This window comes from Biomphalaria glabrata, chromosome 7 (assembly GCF_947242115.1).
Source record: "Biomphalaria glabrata chromosome 7, xgBioGlab47.1, whole genome shotgun sequence".
Lineage (NCBI taxonomy): Eukaryota > Metazoa > Mollusca > Gastropoda > Planorbidae > Biomphalaria > Biomphalaria glabrata.
Window position 1 is genome coordinate 22,410,822 of NC_074717.1, and position 19,379 is coordinate 22,430,200.

Sequence of the window (19,379 nt, forward strand, 5' to 3'; positions counted from 1 at the left end):
TTTTGTTTTTGTTGAAACAATTTTTGATATGATATGATAAATGTCTCACTTAGAGTAACTGTCATACTGTACCAGACTTGCTGTTCTCCATCTTGACAGGTCTGGGAAACCAAAAATTCTCGAGCTGTATGGTGACATCTATGCACTCTGCAATACAGCAAGGTTTCTGTCCAGGGCTTTTGCAAGACAGGATTCTAGTCTCTCAAGCCCTCACTCAAATGGAGTTTGATGATAATGATGACCTACATACTCTACATTTTAGCATTGACCAAAACACCGTTGTTTGATGTGTATATCTAGCACTTAAATGACTAATTTATACACACAAATTACTCATAATTAAGCCCATATTTACACCCATATAAACCTCTCTTCTCTCTCTATCTCGAATTGAAAAAAAATCTGTTAATTTTGAAGCTTATTCAAAGACAATAGATTTTCTTTTCAATTTGATTAATTCTTCAAATTTCATTAAAGATTTATTAATTACTGAGGAGGAAAAGAACTCTATGATGTTATAATGTAATCCTTCAACTAGATGTAAAGAATTGCCAATTTCCTTTTTTTTAAACAAAAAATAATATAGAAAAGATTAAAAACAAATTAAAAGATTTTTTTTGTCAATACTTGACATGCTACAACAAATCTTAAAATAATATGGCCGAGTGTTTTGTGCACAAATGTAATCATGTTGGGAAGCTTGTTAAAAAATATATTTAACAGCCAGGAAAGACTCGTTGACAATGAAGTAATCGATAAGGATTAGAATGCGCAAAGGCTTTTAGAATCGATTCTTCTCAATATCTTTGTTCTCTTGAAGTTTCTCCCGCAAGCGACATTCGATTTTTTTGTTTCTCTCTTCACTTGAATGTTTTAAAAAGCGCATTAAAATGTATGTTATGTCTTGAGAGCGCGAGTATATGTGCCTTTCTCAAGTTTGTACAGGGGAGTGTGTGTGTTTGAAAGAATCTGTTTCCAGGTTGACCTTGAACATCTTCACTAACTAGGTCACGATACTGTTAACGACTAAGAAGCACTTGGAGGATGTTGATGGTTGAATTCGTTCTTCGATACTTAGAATAGAAAGGTGGAAAAGTGCAATAGTTTCGATTTTCACATCATTCATGATGGGGGTGGGAGGGGGATGGGACAGGCAGTTTGAATGGTCCTAAAACTTTTTTATAAGACACCTTTTGTTTCACAGTTGACTTAGGTGGCGACAGAAATGTTCAGTTAATAGACTAATAGTCATTCTAAGTAGACAGGACAATAATAATACATCTTGTCTTCGAGTCTGAAGATTAAGGGAGAGTGCAGTGTTTTATGTGGCTATGCAGTCCTAGCTGTAGCCTATCAAAAAATAAAGTGAATTCTTGCTGATGTCCACTTTCCTATACGCCTGCAAATCATTGAACGTAACATCAGAATTAGGAATATTCAAGGTTATGATAGCAGCAGTTACCTATGCAAAAATGTCAGTGATAATCTGTTCAATGATAAGACCCTCTACAAGAAATCATTATGGCTGGTAATGGGGGTTCTCAAACTATAGTGCCCCATACAGGAACTCGTTACAGCGGTTCTCAAAGTATGTTTCTCGTATTATTTATAGTGTGTAACATGTCTCCAGGGATGAGGTTATATTATTTATTTTTCAATGAAAACAAATTTGTGGTTTAGTTATAAATGAATACTTCAGTTTTACCTCAGTAAAAACGACAGTATTACTTCTGTTTGAAACAATCAATGGTTAAATTAAGTGAATTCGTTTCCTCTTCTAGGACTGTTCATGCAGTTTTTCAGAAAGACGTCAAGTTCGATTCAGACGCTCCTTTAAAGAAGACATTTCAATTCTTCTTCGCCAATGAGTCTTCCCGTCTTTCGTACATTATGGTTTAAAGGTTTACCTAGAGACTTACCGTCGTTCAATGGACGCTTAATGCATGCACAAAACAGGAAGTCTTGCTAAGTCTACGATGTTCTTACGAAGATCATGCCCATTACAAACGTCAATGCTCACCTGCCTCTAATGTCTCTGTGACACCTCGGCCCGCCCAATCTTATTCATCTAACTTTATCTGACCTGCGCTATTTTCACAAGAAGAAATAGTGCGTTGTAGACACCAGCAGATTGAGTTTCTAAAGCTTAAAAGCAGGAAAACGCTAGGCTCCGGGATTCTGTTGGCAGAACTTGCATCTCTTCATAAATACCATCAAGATAACTATGAGGTATGCAATAAAACTTTCTTTGGCCTTGGGGTGCGTCATTAGTAAAAGTTTGAGAAAAATTGGGTAAATGTTAATAGATTGTTACAGAGTACTAACCTACTGCAGTCATGCAAAAGATCAAAAATTAGCAGCAAGAAAAAAAAAATATCAAAAGAATGTTGTAACTGGTAAATAATCTGCATTCTAAGAGCGACCACTCTTATATTTGTTGCTCAAAAGGGGAAAAAGAAAACTAATCATAATTGCTCCCCTTGACAGCTAGATCTACTTCTACATGCATAATTCTTTTAATGATCTTACTGATGTGTGAAATGTAAACTTGGGTAGCATGGTGAACGCAGAGTAAGACCAGATACACTTTCTTAAGTGGCATTAATGAAATAATTAATTTAACATCAGGATTCACGGCTTTGCCTCGAGGCTATTGAGCCGCTATTGCAAGCGATATATTTAATAAGTCAGGGCATGGCATGCTTGTGCGTTTTGATTATTTATCTATCTACTTATCTATCTAATCTACCTACCTACCTACCCATCTATCTATCTATCTATCTATCTATCTATCTATCTATCTATCTATCTATCTATCTATCTATCTATCTATCTATCTATCTATCTATCTATCTATCTATCTATCTATCTATCTGTCAAACTGATAACAAATATTTATATTGGTCTTTTTTGTTACTTTTTCTATAATAAAAATTTATTTAAAAATCAATTTTTTAAAACTGAGTGAAAGAAAAAAAATGTTTGAACATTGACCTAACTATAAACATGAGAACAGAAAGAAAATGTTTGAACATTGACCTAACTATAAACATGAGAACAGAAAGAAAAGGTTTGAACATTGACCTAACTATAAACATGAGAACAGAAAGAAAATGTTTGAACATTGACCTAACTATAAACATGAGAACAGAAAGAAAATGTTTGAACATTGACCTAACTATAAACATGAGAACAGAAAGAAAAGGTTTGAACATTGACCTAACTATAAACATGAGAACAGAAAGAAAATGTTTGAACATTAACCTAACTATAAACATGAGAACAGAAAGAAAATGTTTGACAAGGTTTTTTTTTCAAGAAAGAGGAAAAGCAAAAGCACTTAATCTCATTCTGATTTCTGTGGATCTGTAGTTGGCAGGTATTTTGTTAAAGAGTTAGTGAAGCCCCATAAAAGCGGCTGGTGTATTATTGACTTATAGGTTTGTGTCTTTGTAGGTTTGGTATTTTGTCTTTTAATAATTATCATACAAATGTACAGCGTTTTCAAATACAAGGTAGGCTCGAGAGTAACAGGCACAACATTGGTATAAAAGTCAAACAAATGCTAGATCTTAATGCTCGTCCGGTCGTGCGGTTTGCGTGCTGGACTGTCGTTCGGACTTGTCGATGGTCCCGGATTCAAACACTGCCGGCTCCCAACCCCCTCGTCGTCCTGTGGGAGGTTTGGACTAGGAAGTAAATTATCTTCAACTCCGAAAGAACATCCAAAACATGTGAAAACATAAAAAAAAAATACATTTTACAAAGTGATGATTGAGGTCTAAAATGGGGTGGAGTGGGGTTGGGAGTTCTACAGTTTTGTTGTATACGACAAGGGTCTCAGGACCTTACTGTAGAACAAAGTTTTAGGAACTTAAGATAAATGAACATTTCTTATGTCACAGAATAGGTTAAAATCATGTCAGTGCTCTTTTTTTACGAGCCCTTGGAGCACGTTGCTGGAATAGGCCATGAAAACCAATGTCTTAGTAGAGTTTCAATCTCGAATCAAATATGATAGGATTACTTCAACTTTATAGGCCTAGACGCAAAACTAAGGGTGAACGAATGAAATCTATAAGTTAGGAATTGATTACGCAATCAAAATAAACCAGCTGGAGTCCAAAGTCAAAGCAAATATCAAACTTTTTGTAATTCTATACACTTTTGTGAATGCTTTCCATAGTTGCGAGTTTTATTTTCCAACTTTATCATTTAGAATTTAGAATGTTTTAATGAAAACTAAATCTTAATGGTGGAATTGAAAGCTTGAAGTTGTTACGTCAATATTTTACTCTCCATACTCTCTAGTTTAGTATTTAAAACAAGGCAAATCTATAACAGAACAAATCTTTGTCTGGACATGACAGACCTCTGATTGAATTGTTTGAACTCAATTCATTTCAGCAGTACCAAGTTGTTTCACAAGTCTGCAACGTGAAAGTTTTATAGAAGCTACTCAATAGAGAAAACATGGGACAGAGGGAGAGAGAGGAAGAGAGAAAGGGAAAGACAGATAGAAAAAGAGAGGGAAACAAGAGAGGATGATAGAGAAAGAGATGTGAGAAAAAGTGAAAAAGAGAAAGTAAGCGATAGAAAGAGAGAAAGAGAGAGAGAGAGAGAGAGAGAGGGAGAAATATATATATAGAGAAAAAGATATAGAGCAAGAGAGAGAAAGAAAGAGATAAACAAAGAGATCGTCTTAGATGTTTAATTGTAGGTCACTTAAAATGCTAAAATTCTGTAAAACTTGTACATTTATAAATTTGAAGATAATTATGTAGGTCAGTGCCCCAAAATAACAATACCTATTACAACAGCTCTTATCTTGTCAGATCTTATCTTATCATAACAATGCAATAACAATGTTTATTACGCCAGATCATATCTTGTCAGATGTTATCTTATTAGTTTCTGACGACGCTCCTTAAAAAAAAAAACCCCAGATAATTTGGTCCTACTCATAACCCTGTGTTAATTTGGTCCTACTCATAAACCTGTGTTAATTTGGTCATGCATGTTAATTAGGGCTAAAACTCTGCAAAGCCATTTTCCAACCTGGATGATTCTGGCAACCTGTTCCATGCTCTAAAGACACTAGGAAAAAAATGAACACTGGTAAGTATTTGTTCTAGCACAAGAAATAAGAAATGTGCCATTAACTTTGTGTCATTCCGAAAGTCAAAGTCTTTGTTAACTGTCAAAGCCATAAGTTCTGCGCCAAACTATAGAGCTATACAACACGAAATTTCAAAGTTCATGTTTTGTATTGCATGCCAGCTAACTTTTCTGGAAGTCAATTCTAGGAGGAACACGACAATTCGTTCACTGACATTTCGTTCACCGACAAATCGTTCATGACATTTCGTTCATCCTAGGTATTAACGCGGAAATAGTATTTATTTCTTATTTTTTTCGATTTATTCACTATTTCCTATTCAACTAATTATAATTATATTATATGGATGGTGTGTTGTCATTACTCAGTTATTATCGAACTGTGGGTAAGGCTTTGCACCAAGGTCCAAAGGAACTTTTTTGCTACGACTTTATTCCACGTCATAAACAAAGAAACTTCTACCAGTTTACAGAACCGCCTGTGTGTTCCAGATGTCTCCATGATTGTGTCATCAAACCAAGATCAAGGCTTACCAACATTGCACTGAGCTTATGAGGGATTTAGTCGCAGTATATGAGTATATCATGAAATAGAGGACTAGATGTAAGCAGATTTTGAAGTAACGTCTGCATTTTATAAGATAAGATTATATGATGTACTAGTATGTCTGGTCTGGAGATAATTTTCCCCCTATGAAACCATGGGATAACAAATCTCCACCAGTTGACACCGAGAGGTCCTGGAGTTCTGTTAGACAGACTGAAGAGATACAAAAATAGTGTCTGTAAGTAATCATTTGGTTGACTAGTGTCCAAAAACAAACATACAATCTACATGCCTCTCTAACATTGTTTATAAATCTCACATACTATGCATTTTACTTAGACTTAGGTCCTCCCGCGCCGTTCGGCGCATTGGGCGGCAAGCTGTCTCCATAATGATCTGTCACTGGCAATGTCTGAAGCCTCTTCCCATCTGGTGTCCACTGTTCTGAGGTCCTCCATGAAGGTGTGTCGCCAGGTAATACGAGGACGTCCCTGTTTGCGCTTTCCTCGTTTTGGCTTCCATGTTATCGCAACTCTTGGTGTGCGTAATTCATTTTGACGTAGAACATGTCCCGCAAACCTCATGCGACGCTCAGTCACAACCTCACTAAGTGTTCGACTCCCAGTTCGGCAAAGGATTTCCTTGTTTGAGATCCGGTCTGTGTATCTGGCTCTTAAAATCCGTCTCAGCCATCTCTGTTGAGCCACATTTAGTCTTTTCTCAATTTTGACAGATGACTTCCACGTCTCACATGCATATGTAGCAGTTGGAATGACGATTGTGTTGAGAAGGTGTATTTTTGTCTCGAGTCCAATGGCTTGGCTAGTCCAAATAGGCTGCAGCCTTTGGAAAATGCTCCCTGCCTTTCCTATTCGGCACGCTACATCATGGTAAGCGTCTCCATCATTTGTTATGATGCTGCCAAGGTACGTGAACTTGTCCAGCTCTTCAAGCTTTGACTCGCCAAGTCTGACGGGGACACCCTTTGCCTTATATCCCACTCGCATAATTTTAGTCTTATCCAAGTTTATGCGGAGGCCAATTTTGGGTGCCTCTCTGTCTAGGCTCTCCGTCATCTCATACTATGCATGCAATATAAAAATTATAATTCATTACCACACATAGTCTCCATGTGATCAATTTCCTTATATATTTTGTTCCAAAAAAATACATTATAATTTAAAGCTTATAGTAAATATTTACTCAAACCATCAGATATGATACATTATTTTGAGTCTGAAATATAATACAAATGCTTGAATATCAAACGCATAAAGAACTATCCAGGAATAAAAGTAAAATGCACACCAATACTGCTACATAGACCTAGATTTTTACATATCCATTCACACATACTCATTAGTACACATCATGGGCGTAGCCAGGATTTTTTTTCGAGGTGGGGGGGGGGGTTTGGGGGGGGGAATTCCCCTCGGAAAAAATGTGTGTGTGTGTGTGTACATAATTAATCTTTATTACATTCTGACCCTTTCCGAAGACGTTTAATGTGCCCTAGAATAGATTCTTCTCGGAATTAGTGGAAAACGTGTAGACTCCCCGCCCTTGCTAGCAAAGGGGTCTGAGGGAGCTCGCAGCGCTATTTCTGGTCTTGAAAGCCAAAAAAATGCATATTCTGAGGTATCTACAGAGCATTTACCTGCTATTAAAAAGTTTTATTTCAAAACCCTAATGTGCTATTCTTACTGACTTAGACCCTCTCGAGCCGTTCGGCGCATTTTCCGGCAAGCTGTTTCCGCTACTCTTATTTTGCGTGATTCATTTTGTCGGAGAACATGTCCCGCAAAACCTCAAGCGACGCTCTATCACAACCTTACTAAGGGTTCGACTCCCAGTTCGGCATAGGATTTCTTTGATTTAGTCCCGACCTCTATAACTGACTCCTAGAATCTGTCTTAGCCATCTTTGTTGAGCCACATTTAGTGTTTTTCAATTTCGGCAGAAGACTATTCACACTTTATTAATGGGGCCCAAGCCACTGGTAGAAATTTGTAACCTTTATTGACTACGCTCCTGGAATTACATACCTATATTTCGCTTTAGATTTTATATCGAAAAGGAAAGTTATTTTCGTCAAAATCATCTGTTGAGTTGTTTTAAACTAAAAAATCTCCGGAGTTTGTTTTTTTTTTAATTCAAAACCCCATTTAGCTACGATCATAGAATTTGGTGACTGTAGTTTGCTTTAAAATAATATTGAAGGGAGAGGTTTACAACTCTAAACGCTCTGTAGGGGAATTTTAAACTCAAAACCATCTGGAGGGGTTTTAAACTTTAAAGAAAAAGCCATCTGGAGGAGGGGGATTTAAACTCAAAACTCCCTTTGGCTACGCTCATAGCATTTTGAGTGCGCAATTTGCTTTTTTTTAAAAATTGAAGAGGTAGTTTTCAGCTTCAAACCAAGCTGGCAGGGGGTTTTAAACTCAAAACCCCTTTGGCTACGCTCATAGATTATATAGTGTGTAATTTGCTTTTTTTTTTATATTGAATAGGTACTTTTTAGCTTCAAACCCCAACTGGAGGGGGGGGGGGAGGAAATTAAACTCAAAACCCCTTTGGCTACGCTCATAGAATTTTGAGTGTGTAATTTGCTTTTTTTTTATATTGTAGAGGGGGTTTATCGTAAATTTTGGAGGGGGTTTCAAAATCTCCCCTAACTGTGCTGTTGGAATTTGTGGATTTTTGTTTGCATTTTTTTTGTTTTGTTTTATAGAAGAGGGCGATTTGACTGCAAAAACCTCTGGTAGGGGGTTTAAAACTTAAAATCATCTATAGGGGGTTTTAAACTCAAAACCCCCTGGTAGAGGGATTTGTATCTCAAAACCCCCTGATAGGTTTTTTTTAAAATCACAAAACCTCTGGTAAGGGGTTTAAAACTTAAAATCCCCTATAGGGGGTTTTAAACTCAAAACTCCCTGGTAGAGGGATTTGTATCTCAAAACCCCCTGATAGGGTTTTTCTAAATCTCAAAACCGCCCAGGTAGGGGGTTTTAAACTTAAAAACCCCTCGGCTGTGCTGTAGTAAGTGATGATTTAGTATTAAAATCTCACCTAAAATAAACAAAATGAAAGCAAAAATCAGTCACTTAATTCCGTTCCCCTAGGGGGGGATTTCATTTCGGGGGGGGGGTTCCCCCTGGCTACGCCCATGGTACACATAGATATACTAATTGCTACAATTAAGCCTTCTTTAATTTTTCTTAATAAAGTTCCATAAAACACACAAAAAATCGTTATATTGGACGAGCATGAATGAAACATTGTTATCAACAGAACAATTTATAAAGGTAATGAATAAATTTAATAAATTTTGGATAGCCTCCCTTGTCCCAGTTATCCATTAATTAACAAAACGGTCCGAAAAAAACACTGACTCGGGTTCACTCTTTTCTGTTCAGAGTTATGGCGCTTGTTGTCACGTGGTTTGACCTCCTCCTCCCGCCTCCTCATGCGAACTCACTCCCACCCACCCCCTCTCACGCGCGCAGTGGTGAGTTTTGTTTAAAGTTGTCACTATGTCACTCATGCCAGACCCTAGTAACAACGAGGGAGAGAGAGAAAAAAAGAGAGAGAGAGAGAGAGGACGATTTTTCCTCTTCTTTCTCCTCGTTTCCATCCTCGTCGATGTTTGAAAATGTTCGCCTAGTGTCAAGAGTATGTTGTCAGATCTGTTTTCTTCCTCTGCACTAGACCTACGTAGATGTCATAGATAGAGCTACTAGACCTACGTAGATGTCATAGATAGAGCTACTAGACCTACGTAGATGTCATAGATAGAGCTACTAGACCTACGTAGATGTCATATATAGAGCTATGTGATCAAATTCTATTAGGAATTATTTTATTGTTGCGGAGTAATTGGATTTACTTCAAAGGGATTTTTATGTGCCTACTATTCATTCGCTGAGAAGTTTACACTGTAAGTGATACGATGTTTATTGATTGTGTAGACTGAGAACTATTGTTTTCATTAGACTCATACAACACCCGTGTAAGAATACTTGTGTGTAATTTAAGTTCCAATAATTATTGCGCGCCGTTGGACAATAGGGCCTACTATGCGTACGTTGTTAGGTCATTAGTCACATTATAATATGAAAAACACTATTTGCATACTTAGAAAAAAAGAAAAGATAAGGTAGGCCTCTAGCCACTTTGTAATTAATATAGAACAAACATTTTCTGATCTACTTATTTGGTTTTCTTTTCTCGCATCCGACCGTAAATCTGACATTTTAAAAGTTAACTTCAAGTTTTTGGGTTGGAGATCAATTGTTTTAGTATTTTATTTTGTAGTGCGCAGTTCGCCGTAGTATTTAGAGAAAACATGTTATATAAAGAAATATTTTTAAAAATTTCGTTTTGTATAGCGAATTTCTCATGTGTATATGTCAATCTCTTTTGTGGATATGTTGGAGGGTCGGGGAGGTATCTAGGAAAGAATCCCTCATGCTTATAGTCCAATTTCTTTTGTGAAAAACGGAAGTGGCTCGCGGGTCGTAGTTTAGTCATCACTGCAACAACTTCGAAGATAAATCCTGTAAATCCGTATGTAGGTGTACTAGAACTAAACTATGTACTGACAGTCTTAGGTCCTCACTCCGAGTTCGGTACTTGTTGCGGCAAGCTGTCTCCCTAAGAATTTGGTCCCCAGCAATGTTTGCAGCTTCTTCCCAAATGGTGTCCACAACCCTGAGCGCCATCATCGAGAAGTGGCCACCCTCGTGACATTAGATTATGTTTAAAGCATGTCCTTTCTGTAGCAATTGAGGTTTTTAAGGATGGAGTATCGAGCCTAGCCCTCATTCTTTCTCATCCGGGCTTAGGACCGGCCATGACGGAGTTACTAACAGAGTGTTATTTATATTCGGACATATCTTTTCGTTTAAAGCTATCATCAAATCAGTTCTAATATTTATTTGCATTCAATACTATTTAGGTCTCTATCATCTCATCTGTCACTTTACTTTACTTTCGTCGTAGGGGTGCTGTAACAGTTCGTAGGGCTGATGTGACAGTTCGTAGGGGTGCTGTGACAGTTCGTAGAAGTGCTATGACAGTTCTTAGTTGTGCTGTGACCGTTCGTAGTTGTGCTGTGACAGTTCATAGTTGTGCTGTGACCGTTCGTAGTTGTGCTGTGACAGTTCGTAGGAGTGCTGTGACAGTTCTTAGTTGTGTTGTGACAGTTCGTAGTTGTGCTGTGACAGTTCGTAGGAGTGCTGTGACAGTCGTAGGGGTGCTGTGACAGTTCGTAGTTTTGCTGTGACAGTTCGTAGTTGTGCTGTAACAGTTCATAGTTGTGCTGTGACAGTTCGTAGGAGTGCTGTGACAGTTCATAGTTGTGCTGTAACATTTCGTAGTTGTGCTGTGACAGTTCGTAGGGGTGCTGTGACAGTCGTAGGGGTGCTGTGACAGTTTTTAGTTGTGCTGTGACAGTTCGTGGGGGTGCTGTGACAGTCGTAGGGGGTGCTGTGACAGTTCGTAGGGGTGCTGTGACAGTTCGTAGGGGGTGCTGTGACAGTTCGTATAACCAAATCCTTACCTTTTCCCGGTCAGCAGCTGTTGGTAGCAGGATATCAATTGTACGTTATCCAGCCAGCCTTTCTTTGGACGTACCCTTTCTTCGTGTTCCATCAACTGTACTTTGAATACTGACTTTTGATAGTGAGTCATGTCTTGCAATCTAACCAAAACCAGCCCAGCTTCCTTTTTTGCCAGCCAGAGTGTTGACTTGTAAAAATAAAAAAAAAAATCAATTTGTCTTTTTTAGAGGTCCACGAAAGGGAAGGGGAAAAGACGCTATTAGTTTTGTGTGGAATGTCCGTCCGTCCGTCCGCACTGTTTAGATCTCGTAAACTACAAAAGATAGTGAAAATCTGACACTATAATATTTAGACCATTTAAAATTCAAAGCTACTTTTTTCTTTTCTGAAAGCGAAAGATCTAATTTTTTAAATCACTTATGAAAGAAGTTTTTTCATAAAAATACACCACTTTTACAACTATTCTGTATTAATAGTAACAAACACGTGAGTCTCTTTAGAAGGGGAGACCACAATGTATCATAATATTAACATATTTATGCAAATGGTTTTAGATTTTTTGTCAAATTTTTTCTTATTACATTTGTATTGCTAAGTTATGTAAGTTCTGTCATACTAATTACTACATTTACACAAAAAAATGTTTACTTTTTTTTAAAGAGAAAAAATCTATTTAGTATGCATATAAGTCGGACATAATTTAAAACAACAATTAATAATATTTTTTTTTCATAATTATTGCGTAACCATGGACGTAATAGACAAAAACATATACTGACGTAAAGAAATTATTCTTTTTTTAAAAGGAAATCTATATATTTTTTTAGGATTTGAATAAGAGATTGACCCTTTACAAAACAAATAGATCAATTAGATATTCATTATAAGACATCAGTTAGGCCAAGTTCACATCTAACCTCACATTCACTTTCACCTTATCCTTTGGTCTGCTGGACCGCTGGTGCACCACACAAGATCTGTCAACCTTCTTTCTCCTTTCTTCTCTGTCATTTGTCTTTGATAGAATTTCATTCTGATGTGCTTTCTGAAAATATTGAAACCTGCCTTTTTAACTGCCTGTGTGGAACATTCGGGGGGCTGATTTTGTTTCCTTGATTTTTCTTCTAGATTTTTGAAAATGTCAACTATTGCTTTTTTTTCTTACGCTAAACTAAACAGAGTGAAGGTACTCTAAATTGAACGTCTCTTCTGCCAACTTAATCAAAAAAATTAAAATCCATCAATAATTTTAACACAATTTCAATGCTTGTCAGTTTATAACAACTCTCCTCTATTTCTGCTAGAAAGTTGTATTTTCAATCATCGAGTGAAAGTCTAATACATTCTCCAATATTCTAATCTGTTGTGCTACAAACTGAAGAGCTTAGAATGTTTGATTCAGCTGGGCTCAAAAATACACACACACACAAATATTATATACATATCAACACTTTCTTAATTATGACACCGGATATACAAAAAAACAACAACACACACACACAAAACTAGCTAATTATTGTTTTTTTACGCCATGTATGAAATCTCAAAAAAAAAAAAAAGGTAGAGGCGAGTCCAAAGTTTTACTGAACAAATGCTGGTATTAATGTTCACTTAGGCTACACGTGTTCCAAGCCTATAAATGTAACTGGCTCTCGTGCAAGCTGACTCTAAATGGTTTGACTGTACACCTAGCAGACATGGCCTATGTAAGTTGTGCTAAACTGAATCAGAAGTGTACCTGCAGTCACAATCTTCAATGATGAATATGTATGTGTACACAAGACGGATGACTCCATGAGCTCGCTGGCGTTTTGTTGCCAACTCAAAATAAAAAAAAAAAAAGAGCTAGATTTACGCCTGATTTCATGCTGCAAAATACAATTCGAAACAAACATTTTTCTCTTTTAAAAAGACAATATCTCCTTTACACTTCTTATAGAGCAATTGTTTGTCTCTTAATAACTAATGCAGATTAAATTTTGAAAAAAGGAACTTTGTTTTTTTATATCTTCCCATTACCCCTCCCCCCTCGAGACAAATTTGTCTTACAATTTGTGCATTACACCAGACAAAACATTATAACCATAAAAAAACAAAATGTACATTCATACGATACTCACTCATAGTTTACACGTGAAAAGTTTATAAGTACAAAATCGCGGTCAAATTAACTTGATGAGCCATCTACAGTAGATGGTAGTTCTCCAACAAAAAGCAGACAAACATTTACATCTGCCTTTTAGTTTTACTATCGACTAGAAAAATATTGCTTTTGATTTCTTTAGGAGGTCGAGATAGATTTAGATCTATATTCAAATGCCAGTGACTATTAAAGTAAATTAAGTATTTGAACTTTCTGTTTTGGTTAAAACTGTCATTATTATTATATTTTTATGAAATGAAAGCTGACAATGCCGTTTTTTTTAACCGCAAGTAAGATTGGCATTTTCCATAATGAATGACACTCGAAATGACAATTTTGTCTATTTTCAGGTGATTCGTATGAGTTTTCAGAAGATTTTAATAATTTCAGGAGATTTTCATAACTTTTTCGTATATTTTGCAATTTCTGGAGATTTCCAGGAGCTCTTGGAAAATCAGGAGGCCGCGAAAACCCTTTAACAATAAGTTAAAACGGTTTAATGTAATAATTTACACTTAGAATTAGCGCGGTGCCTATAAAAGTGCGGGGGCCGGCCCTGCTGTCATCTTACGACGAAGCTTGACTTTGATGTATAGAAACTATTTTACTTCACAGAATTATTTCAAAATAATGTAACTCAGTAAGATTGACCTAGAGAGAGAGAGAGAGAGAAAGAGAGAGAGAGAGATTCTTAGGTCAGGGCTTGTTTAATGAAAACAAATGTCTCATAATTTTTTTAGATTATTATTTTTTCATTGTTACCAAGACAACTAAAATGTCAACTCGACATCAGTTTCTTATTCCGATGTTTTAACTTGATCATATTTTCCTCTTGATAGGCCAGTAAAAACAAAAAGGTTAAAAGGTCACGATTAGCAATTAGGCGCGAAAATGTGTGTGTTTCTTAAAAAAGGGAAACGTTTTTTTTTTACTTAGAGAGAATGAGTAGAAACAAGACTAAGATTTGAGGAAGAATGTAAACCGACAACTTTAAACTGCTGAGAGAGAGAGAGAGAGAGAGAGAGAGAGAGAGGCAGTTGTTCTGGACGTAGAGATTGAGCTCTTCATGACTTTTGACGGTTCCCTTCATAATGATTAAACTTGTTGATCGACCTCGTCCATCAGCTCTGAGCACCTTTGTAGTGTTGACCTTTCACCTGGGTTAGTTCCATATTTCAGCGTTACCTCCATTTGGACTTATCCCCACAAGACACAGCGCTCATGCTCCTAACAAATGTCAAAATATCAAATATTTTATATCACTATATCTTTTTGTCTGGCAGATTAATGGCTCTAACTTTGGAATCAGTAGATTTTGTTTTGTATTGTTCCTACTTGGTAATGGCTCTAACTAGATGGCTGTCATGTAGAATGCGCTCTGGACTGTCGTCTGGATATTGCAGGGTTCAAACCCTGCCCCCCCCCCCTCATCCCCTTTCGAGAAGTTTGGGCTAGGGTGTAATCATCTTAAACAAAATAACTCAAACACTAAAAGTCGATTTTGTTTTGTTCTCGATAAGACAGAACATGTTTCTGCTGAAATAACGAATCCATTCATTAGCCACACTATGAGGTTTGCACACATGTGCAGGTCTAATTAAACAGAAAGAGAGAGAGAGAGAGAGAGAGAGAGAGAGAGAGAGAGAAGAGGAGCCACCAAGAATTTCTGTTGCACTGCACCCAACACGTGACCTGCCTGTTTTGTGTTTCATTAACCAGGCCGGCGTGCAGCTAACTAGGAAACACGATGCGACAGAATTTGCGTTCCCTGTGCAGGTTGTCGGGTTGTTTTGTGACTGACCATGGAACAAAGGAGAGATCAGTGGGTGTACATTAGATTTAAAGTAGATTTAAAGTTAATATCATATAGAATCTATTATAGAGGATGAAAATTGATGAACAAAACATTAACATATTACAAAGGCAGTTTGTGTATTTAGACAAACTCGTTGGCGGCCCTCATGACTCTGCTGGTTGGTTAGCAACGCTAGTATTAAAGTCGGCGCTGTTATTTTTAGCACCACGAACAAATTGATGACATTTTATTATTTTAGATGTAACTAGTTAATATGATGGGCCTAGTTAATATGATGGGCCTAGTTAATATGATGGGCCTAGCGTACTTTTGGTTAAACCAGTCATAGACCATTTCGTGTGTGGATATCAAAAACTAGGACCTGAAAAGTATTAATAACCGCAATATTGTCTTCATATAAGTTAAATTAAAGCTTGACTGCATGTGATCAGAATTGGTCCATCATTCTCCTAACTTGTCAGTATGCAGTTGTTTTGTGTTGATTATCAAAGAGTTGGACAAAATGGCCCTTTAAGTGAGGAGATAAGGCTCGCAGGATTTAGCCAATTTAAAGGAATTCTTTGGCTATCTATGGGGACAGATGATATAAAGCTCATCTTTTTCCATGGTCGACGGTTAACGAGGGTGTCCTTCACCAACCGTCTTTGCTCCCCCAAAGTATGTCAGGTACCCATATGAGTTGGGAGGACTCAGGGGCATCCTATAATCCCGAAGCTTGAAGTATGAGCCGCTACCGGGGTTATTACTCGAGACCCTTTGGTTCTGCCTGTCGGCCATTACGCCCCTTGTCAACTTTTAAATGTATACAAAATGTAACATCATCTGGGTCAATATTGTTTCAGTCCTCTTACACGCTGCACAAACATCCTGGCAATACTAATTATAAACACGGACGGAAAGGCTAAAACCAAAATCCTGTCGGTACGGTGCTATAAAACAATTACACGGGACGTTGGTCGTGGGTCGCATGACGTTCAACGTCTCTCTGATGTATGACGCGAACACGCATTGTCTTGTCAGATCGATATTGTCAAAGTTTGCTGCCGTTTTACCTCGGCTCCTCTAGGGAAGGGGAACAAAACACTGCCACGTCAGTGCACCTGTAGGGCATGTGCGTGAACAACTACGGAAGGTGTGGGGGAAGCCGGATCGAAACCTGTTGATATCTTGAACAAAGACTACGTCTAGAAAATGATATAATTGGGGTGGAGAATGAGAGGTTATAGAGACGTGTTCAGTTCACTAATATGTTCACCAAGAAATCCGTTGAAATAATTAAATAGCTACTAAGTGTACTGTATCAGACAGATAATAATAGATAAGTTAGTAAGTGTATCCACACAAAAACTAATTGTGACGTTATTAGAAATTCATTTCATTGACTGCGCACCAGACTCATGTTCAATTGTATAAATCTCTAATCACCCGACTCTTGTTTAATTGTATAAATCTCTAATCACCCGACTCATGTTCAATTGTATAAATCGAAAAAACAATCGATGTAAGTATGTATGTATGTATGTTGTGATGTTGCTTGTTCAGACTGTCTTGAGGTCAACTATGGATGACTGTTGAATTTCAACGCAATTACTCTGCAAGCGTTTGGGTGTAATTGTTCGGGTGTATTCCGTGTAGTTGAACAACAAGCCAGATAAACAATAAACATCTGTTTTAACTAGTGAAGAGATGTAGTCAACACTGATGAACAACTTCACATAGATTTATTCTAATAAAAGGCCACAGTAGAAGTCTCTGTCACTAAACACGTCGTTACCCTGGAGTATTCTATTGCTAACTGATTTTCCGGTCTCTAACCCAACATATCCCAAACGTCACTAGTCCCGTTCAATATGCGTCATCTATGGTGCGTCGCTAAATAACTAACCTATATAAATAAGGTGTCTAACAATGTATGTATGTATGTATGTATGTATGTATGTATGTATGTATGTATGTATGTATGTATGTATGTATGTATGTATGTATGTATCTATCTATCTATCTATCTATCTATCTATCTATCTATCTATCTATCTATCTACCATCTATCTATCTATCTATCTACCATCTATCTATCTATCAATCTATCTATTTATGTATGTATGTATGTATGTATGTATGTATGTATGTATGTATCTATCTATCTATCTATCTATCTATCTATCTATCTATCTATCTATCTATCTATCTATCTATCTATCTATCTATCTATCTACCATCTATCTATCTATCTATCTATCTATCTATCTACCATCTATCTATCTATCAATCTATCTATTTATGTATGTATGTATGTATGTATGTATGTATGTATGTATGTATGTATGTATGTATCTATCTATCTATCTATCTATCTATCTATCTATCTATCTATCTATCTATCTATCTATCTATCTATCTACCATCTATCTATCTATCTATCTACCATCTATCTATCTATCAATCTATCTATTTATGTATGTATGTATGTATGTATGTATGTATGTATGTATGTATGAATGTATCTATCTATCTATCTATCTATCTATCTATCTATCTATCTATCTATCTATCTATCTATCTATCTATCTATCTATCTATCTATCAATCTATCTATTTATGTATGTATGTATGTATGTATGTATGTATGTATGTATGTATGTATGTATCTATCTATCTATCTATCTATCTATCTATCTATCTATCTATCTATCTATCTATCTATCTATCTATCTATCTATCTATCTATCTATCTATCTATCTATCTATCTACCATCTATCTATCTATCTATCTACCATCTATCTATCTATCAATCTATCTATTTATGTATGTATGTATGTATGTATGTATGTATGTATGTATGTATGTATGTATCTATCTATCTATCTATCTATCTATCTATCTATCTATCTATCTATCTATCTATCTATCTATCTATCTATCTATCTATCTATCTATCTATCTATCTATCTACCATCTATCTATCTATCTATCTACCATCTATCTATCTATCAATCTATCTATTTATGTATGTATGTATGTATGTATGTATGTATGTATGTATGTATGTATGTATGTATGTATGTATGTATCTATCTATCTATCTATCTATCTATCTATCTATCTATCTATCTATCTATCTATCTATCTATCTATCTATCTATCTATCTACCATCTATCTATCTATCTATCTACCATCTATCTATCTATCAATCTATCTATTTATGTATGTATGTATGTATGTATGTATGTATGTATGTATGAATGTATCTATCTATCTATCTATCTATCTATCTATCTATCTATCTATCTATCTATCTATCTATCTATCTATCTATCTATCAATCTATTTATGTATGTATGTATGTATGTATGTATGTATGTATGTATGTATGTATGTATCTATCTATCTATCTATCTATCTATCTATCTATCTATCTATCTATCTATCTATCTATCTATCTATCTATCTATTTATCTATCTACCATCTATCTATCTATCTATCTACCATCTATCTATCTATCAATCTATCTATTTATGTATGTATGTATGTATGTATGTATGTATGTATGTATGTATGTATGTATGTATGTATGTATGTATGTATGTATGTATGTATCTATCTATCTATCTATCTATCTATCTATCTATCTATCTATCTATCTATCTATCTATCTATCTATCTATCTATCTACCATCTATCTATCTATCTATCTACCATCTATCTATCTATCAATCTATCTATTTATGTATGTATGTATGTATGTATGTATGTATGTATGTACGTATGAATGTATCTATCTATCTATCTATCTATCTATCTATCTATCTATCTATCTATCTATCTATCTATCTATCTATCTATCTATCAATCTATCTATTTATGTATGTATGTATGTATGTATGTATGTATGTATGTATGTATGTATGTATGTATGTATGTATGTATGTATGTATGTATCTATCTATTTATCTATCTATCTATCTATCTATCTATCTATCTATCTATCTATCTATCTATCTATCTATCTATCTATCTATCTATCTATCAATCTATCTATTTATGTATGTATGTATGTATGTATGTATGTATGTATGTATGTATGTATGTATGTATGTATGTATCTATCTATCTATCTATCTATCTATCTATCTATCTATCTATCTATCTATCTATCTATCTATCTATCTATCTATCTATCTATCTATTTAT

The 19,379-nt window shown here is 35.8% G+C and overlaps 1 protein-coding gene across 1 annotated transcript in view; it reads left to right on the plus strand.

Moving 5' to 3' along the window:
• Positions 1-9,223: 9,223 nt before the first annotated feature.
• LOC106054161 (uncharacterized) overlaps positions 9,224-19,379 on the plus strand; it is a 162,545-nt gene continuing 152,389 nt past the window's right edge. Inside the window, exon 1 of the mRNA XM_056036285.1 lies at positions 9,224-9,602. The gene's annotated coding sequence lies outside the window, so the exon portion shown is untranslated. The remainder of the gene's footprint in view (positions 9,603-19,379) is intronic.